Consider the following 7,475-nt stretch of genomic DNA (forward strand, 5'->3'; position numbering starts at 1 on the left):
GGAGAAAACGCAAGGATATGTTCGATGGTGAAACCGAACCCCGAGGACGCCCGCGTACGAGGAGCGGCGAGGAAATAGATGAGCTGTTGAAAAATTGGAAAGACTGCCCACTGCCGGGAAAGAAGCAAAAGGCGCCAGAGCCGGGAAAGAAGCGAAAGGTGCCAGAGCCGCTGCTGAAGGTATGGAAAACGAGGTCTGTTTTCTGGGACATGCCGTACTGGAAGATCCACTGTGTGCCTCACAGCCTTGATGTCATGCATATCACGAAGAACGTGTGCGAGAGTCTGCTTGGTACCCTGCTCAACATGCCAGAGAGGACCAAAGATGGGCCGAAAGCAAGGGCAGACTTGAAATCAATGGGCATCAGGCAGGAGCTTCCCGCTATATATGATGATGATGATGAGGCGAAGCAGGACACGGAAAGTCGTCGCAAAGGCAAAAAGGCCAAGAAGACCGGAAATGACTACCCTCCCGCGTGCTTCACTCTAAGTCAGGAGGAGATCGAGCAGTTTTTCACCTGCCTCGTAGGAGTAAAACTTCCTTACGGTTACGCGAGGAAGATAAGCAGATACCTAGACCCAGCGAAGCTGAAGTTCAGCGGGATGAAGTCTCACGACTGTCACGTGCTGATGACACAGATACTTCCAGTTGCAATCCGTGGGATCATGGACGCGCACGTCCGTGAAACCCTATTTGGCCTATGCAACTTTTTCGATGTCATCTCTTGGAAGTCTATTGGCGTGAGGCAACTCAGAAGGCTACAGGAAGAGATCGTGGTGATACTATGCGAGCTTGAGATGTACTTCCCGCCCGCATTCTTCGACGTTATGGTGCATCTGCTGGTCCATATCGTGGACGATATCATCCAACTCGGGCCGACGTTCCTGCACAGCATGATGTCGTTCGAAAGGATGAATGGTGTCATCAAAGGATACGTTCGCAACATGTCACGTCCAGAGGGAAGCATAGCCAGGGGCTTTCTGACTGAAGAGTGCATCTCCTACTGCACGAATTATTTAGGCATCGAGAACCCCATTGGTCTGCCCATCAACAGGCACCTCGGCAGGCTCGCTGGATGGGGTCACTGTGAGGGTCGCCGCGAAATGCATGTCGACTTCGAGGGTCGACTCGCCGACTTTGAAAGAGCAAACCTAGTCGCGCTACAACACATAGACGTGGTTGATCCTTGGGTGGTAGAGCACAAAACCTTTATTAAGAAGACGTACAATGACCGAGGCCAACAGAGGACGGACGGAGATATACTCAAATAGCACAACTCATGTTTCACGCGTTGGTTCAAGCAGAAGCTTCTGGCGTACCCTTTACATGAGGATTCTTCCGCGGAAGAACAACTCATATTCGCCTTGTCACAGGGCGCCGAGCACAACCTAATGACCTATGAGGCGTACGATATCAACGGCTACACATTCTACACCGAGGCCAAGGACATGAAGAGCGATGGTTATCAGAACTCCGGGGTAACGATGGAATCCTACACCGGTAACGACAAGGACAGATACTACGGAAGGATCGAGGAGATTTGGGAGCTGAGCTACGCTGGAGAGAAGGTCCCAATGTTCCGTGTCAGATGGGCCAAGAGCGTCCTAAAAGAAGACCGGTATTTCACCACCATGGTTATACCCGAAGCCAAATCCAAGACCACAGGCGCAAACGTCACCGCGAAAAATGAGCCATGGGTACTGGCTTCCCAAGTGGACCAATGCTTCTTCATTACCGACCCATCAAAGCCCAGTCGTGTTGTCGTGAGGAGAGGCAAAAGGAAGATCATCAGAATGGATGGAGTAGCCAATGAGCAAGACTTCGACAAGTACGGCGACCCGATGATCGAACATGACGACGATGATGAAGTAGCAGCATACACCACAAGAAGAAGCAGGACCACCCTACCTAAAGGACGTCCATTCCACAGAAGAACTCCATTTACGAAAAAGAAGGGCAAGAAGATTGTGAATAGATAGCTAGCTAAGATCGATTGTATTTAAATTGTAGCCTTCATTTCTCGATTGTATTTCATGGGCACTTTTTGAACTATCATGAATATTTTTAAATTTCATGGACACTCGATCTCGATCCCCCTCCATCTCGATCGCTATCCCACCTCGCCAGATCCGATCCCCCTCGCCGCCGAGCACCCCCCGGTCCACCGGCCGCCGCCGCCGACCCCCCGCACCCTCGATTCCCCTACTCAACCACCGCCGACGACCCCCCGCACCCCTCCCCTACTCAACCGCCGCCGCCGACCCCCCGCACCCCGCGCACCCTCCCCCGCTCCACCGGCATTACTGTTTGATGATATTTTTAAAAAAATTATTACTGTCTTATAAAAAAATATTACTGTTATGATTTAAACAAGTTTGAATATATTTAAACACAAATAAGTATCAAACAGCATTTTAAATGCATAAAAAAAATTGTGGAGCCTGGGAATCGAACCCAGGACCTCCTAGTGTGAGAACTGGCTGCTAACCAGTCGAGCTAGTAGAGGGAACTTGGTGTGGATCAGGTCAGGTGGAAGATAACCTGTTGGCTCGAGCAGAAATGAAAAAAAAATACTAATGGCGCACCACGGTGAGGTGCGCCATTAGTATGGATGTACTTATGGCGCACCTAGGGGTGGTGCGCCATTAGTATTGTGCCATTAGTATTCGCCCGATCCCCCCTTCCCTCTTCCCCTCGCCAGTTCCCTCTCCCTCGATCCACCGTGCCGCTCCTTCCCTCGTCCCTCCCTCCACCGCGCCGCCGCCGCCGCTGCCCTAACCCACTGCGCCGCAGCCGCCCATGCGCCCCCGCCGCCTCCCTCTCCCCTTCCTCCCCCTCGAGCCCGCGACCTCCTCGGACGGACGGCAGCGCGAGCCTCCCCGCGCTCCCCGTGACCGCTCTCCGCCACCGCCGCCGACCCCCGCACCCGCTCCACACCCGCTCCGGCTCCCCCGCGCCCGCTCCACACCTCCACACCTCCCCACTTCCCCTCCCCTCGCGCTGCTTCACCCGACTAGGTCGTCACCGTCGACACCGCATCGTCCCCGCGACCACCAGCCCTCCTCCGCCGCGACGACCAGGCGCCGCCGTCCGCGGACTGCCTCGAGCTCTGTCCATGTCCGCGCAAAGATCCCCTCCACTTCGCGGGCAGGGGCTCTTCTCCTGCCGCTGCAGCTACAAGAGGAGAGGAGCACCGGCCAGCCACCACCGACGGACGCCTTAGTTTGGTACGACCTCGGTCCCTTCACTGTTTTCTGCTTCAAAAGTAAGTTTGTAGAGCCAACAGGCATAGTATCCATTAACTGGAATTGAGCTAATTTTAATGGTATATTCGAAGTTAATATTTCGTTTAATCTAGTCTACGTGTTTGGTACGAATGCCATGATTTCCAAGAACAAGATAGGATTGATGGGCCCCTGAAGCGGTTGCCATTAACCTTGCAGTGCATATTTGCAACAAGGTATTTTAGCATTTACACATTTAGTATAATTTTAGCATTGTTTCTCAGTTTGGCACACTACACATTATAGCAAAGATTCTCTATCTGGCACACTACACATTTTAGCATACTACACATTTTAGCACTGTTTTGGCAATGCACTGATTTGGAGTGATATCATTGGCTCATTGCTGCCTTTGTGCAATGCAGAACTGTTAAGAGTGATCTGGAGCAGGAGGGCGACGCTGAGCTCGGTTGGGGCCTCCTCGGCGACCGCTGCGGCGAGGTCTGTGCACTCAGTCTCTGAGTCCCCGCCGCGGAGAGTTGTACATACGCCAAGACCTTCTACGGTGAGCCCCTCACTCACTCAGCACCGAGTACTCTGCAATCTGGTCCTCTATCAGTAGCTTTTGTAGTAGTTCTTGCAGCGAATATGTCTTCCTGTTCAAATACAGAAGCAACACCCGGCGAATACAGAAGCAACACCCGGCGAGTACACCCGGCGAGAATCATGAAGCACTTTTCTTTTAATTAAACACCTGCAGTAGTATACTTGACTGAATTTAAACACTTGCAGTAGTGCTTTGACGAGTCTGCTTGATCAACTAAATTTAAACACTTATAGTCTTTCTACTGCTGCTTGATCAACTGGAGTACTCTGGTACTTGATCAGTAGCTGTTTTGGTGTACCAAGTGCAGCAGCTGTAGTACTCCATTTGGTACTCAATCTGGAGACTTTAACTGGATCAGATTAGGTACTCCATTTGCTGTAGTACTCTAGTTAATTGAAACTAGTGACATCACTTGAAGCAACTTAAGTCTGAATAATCAAATTCACCATACACTATTACTTGAATAAAAGATTATGTGCTTGCAGTGGAGTGCATGCGTTTTGGAGTAGCATCAGTAGCTACTGTTACTTTTCCACATGAAGTACAGTACTGGAGTAGCAAGTGTACCAGTATTATTGGAGTAAAAAATTCAGTTAAGTTGTGCAGTAGTGTGCTCCTACTTGCTCTTCTCTGAATCTTTTAAGTTAAATGAAACCTTTTTACTCCAGTAGAATTAGATGAATTTTGTCAGTACTGTGTATTTAAATGAATCTTTTCCTGTGTATTTAAATGAAAGGGGAGTATAAATATTGTTTGGTTAAAACCAAGATTCAGTATCTTGAACTACTCCAGTTGTTTAAATTTGACTTGGTGTAGTAATCCAATACTCCAAACTGTTGATGGACAGATGGCCATTAGTTGGTGTAGTACTGCTTGGAGTAGCTTGCTGTAGAGATTTGTGTATTCTACAGTTGAGTGCCAAAATAAACCTTGCTAGGTGAATCTTGTTTGCATTAGGAGTAATCGCTGGAAATTTACTGAATTTTGTTTCCAGTAGATGCACTATTGGAGTATTGGATTACTGCCTCTGTTTTTAATTAACCACTACTAGAAAAAGGGCTATAGATGGGAGCTCTGTCAGTAGCTAACTGCCTCATGTTGCAGCCAAGAAATGCCTAACAACTATTTTGCTCATGATCTTATTTTTATTTCTTTGATGAAAGTTGGTTCTTTTCTTCCGAAGTTCACAAAAAATCTTTTACATTTCTAGTGGTTGCCAAAAGCATAATATGACCAGGACAAACATAAACTTTGAGGCTGAAAGGAAATCAAGTAATGAACCACATAGGAATAGAAGGTAAACAAACTATGCTAGTTGAGAATGTACCTCAGGAGTCGATCAGAAGTGCGACGTCTCAATATTTCCTGAAAACCCATATTAGCTAGGATAATTTGCTTTTATTACCTTATTTACACCAAGTTTTAGTTAAACAATGATACTTGAATAATTTTGTGCTATTTCTGTTATGGTTTTGTGGACAGTATTTGACCTTATGGTAACTAGTTGGGGTCAGGTTTTGGGGTTTTGATTATTGGTATGAAGTACTGACAGAGGATCTTATTCACACCAAGTTTTAGTTAAACACTGGTACTAGAATGATTTTGTGCTACTTCTGTTGACAGAGAATGGCATGTTAATACCATATAGGTACCCAATGTATTTTCCATGTTGTGATGGAGGCCTTTTTTGCCTTGTCCACCCGAGAGGCCCTTGAGTTTGCTGGAATGTCGATTAACTTCCGTTCCGGCAAATTCGGGTACTCCATATGTCCTATTTTCAGCAAAGGTCATGCTGAAATTTTCCGTGAATTTTAGCATGACTTTGCTAAAAATAGGACATATGGGTTACTTGTGACTAATGCATGGGCCAGGGTATCTTAGTAGTTAATTAAGTAGGATCAAGTGCCCCGGCGTACTTGTGACTAATGCATGGCTTTTAGGGTGCCTCGGTGTCGATAAAAATCGAAATGATGAAAGCTTAGGCTTTTAGGGTGCCTCAGCGTCGAAAAACCCTCAATGATAATAGCTTACCTTTTTGGATGCCTCGGTGTCGACAAACCCTAAATGATGAGACCATGATCTTGTTCCTTGACAATAACCAACTTTTTGACCAAACTTTGTTCCTATTTAGAGAGAAACATGGCCAACAACGATGAGGCCAGGGGTTCGGGCGTCAAGGCATTTTGGAAGCTGTCCCAGGAGATGGAGGAACAACCTCACTTGTATGAGGACGCCGCCTTACCCACCGATCCTGAGACCACTGATGGTACCGCCAAGGATGACCCCACTGATGCCACCACTGATGGTGCCACCGAGGATGCCACCACTGATGATGGCGGCGCACACACAGATGGCAGCCAACCGAAGAGGCAACGGAAGGACCGGCGCCCGACCGTGCTCCGCACCCTCAAGGAGGAAGTTACTGAAGTGGACTCCGACAGGAATCCAACGGCGCCCGAACGAATAGTCAAGGGGTACTCGCTTCAGCTCAGGTGCATTCTCCGGAGCACCGTCTCGATCAACACCGAGAACCTGAGGCATCCTGACCGAGGGAATTTGCGCAACCTCCTCTTCACGAAGCTGCACGAACGATACAAGTTCCCCGCTGAATTTGAAAACACAAGCCTCAAAGGGAATAAAGTGAACAATGCTGCCCTCACGAAGATGAGAAAGGCCCTGTCTACTTGGAAAATCAATGTGAAGAGAATGATCGAGAAAGGTGAGAGTTATGAGAAGATCAAGGAGAAAAATCCTTCGATCACCGAAGATGACTACAACAACTTCAAGATCAATTGCTCAAGCACCGCAAACTCTGAATCAAGTAAGTGGGGGAAAGAAATGCGGGAGCTGAACTTAGGGGAACACACACTCGGTCCCGGCGGTTATAGAGTGGCGGAGCCTATATGGGACAAGGAGGAGGCGGACCGTGCCGAGCAAGGCCTACCGCCCCTCTTCGATAAATACGGTGACAAGCAGACCAGGAACTTTGTCAGGGCCCGGTACAAGAAGGACCCATAAACAAAGGAGCTTACCACGGATCCGAAGACCAGGGCGCTTGAGCTTGTTCTGGTAAGGAATACACCCCCGTGTAATTAGCTCCATATGGTTGCATTCTAATTAATGAAGCCAAATTTCTAAATGGTTCACATTCCTTTCGCAGGCGACTGAAAGCAGTAGCGCGGGGTCGACTAAGAGCAACCCTTGGGACACCACTCTAAATAGGGCGTTGAATGTAATGAAGAACAAGGATAAGCTCAGTAAGCCGATGTCAGCTGGTCGTGTGGCCGGCAAAGGCTTGTCGACAAAATGGTCGTCATACTATAACATTGGTGGGCGAAAGGAGAAAAAGACCAGCTCGGAAAGCCAGGCGCGCGAGGTTCAAGAACTCAGGGCACAAGTGGCGCGGATTCCGGAGATTGTCCAAGAGCAAGTGGAACAACAACTCAGAAGGACGATCACCGCCATTGTGCCTACCTTGATCCAGGGGATTAGTGCGTGGATTGCGGGCGGCCAACAGGGGCCGCCCCCGATTCCTAGCTTCACGGCCAGCAACTCGCAGAACGCGATGGCGAGGCCATTGGTGTCTCCGACGCCGGCACGGGAGCTTAATGCACCCGGGTGTACACCGGCCGGCACCTCTGCAG

The sequence above is a fragment of the Triticum aestivum genome, chromosome 2A, assembly GCF_018294505.1.
Source record: "Triticum aestivum cultivar Chinese Spring chromosome 2A, IWGSC CS RefSeq v2.1, whole genome shotgun sequence".
Taxonomy (NCBI): domain Eukaryota; kingdom Viridiplantae; phylum Streptophyta; class Magnoliopsida; order Poales; family Poaceae; genus Triticum; species Triticum aestivum.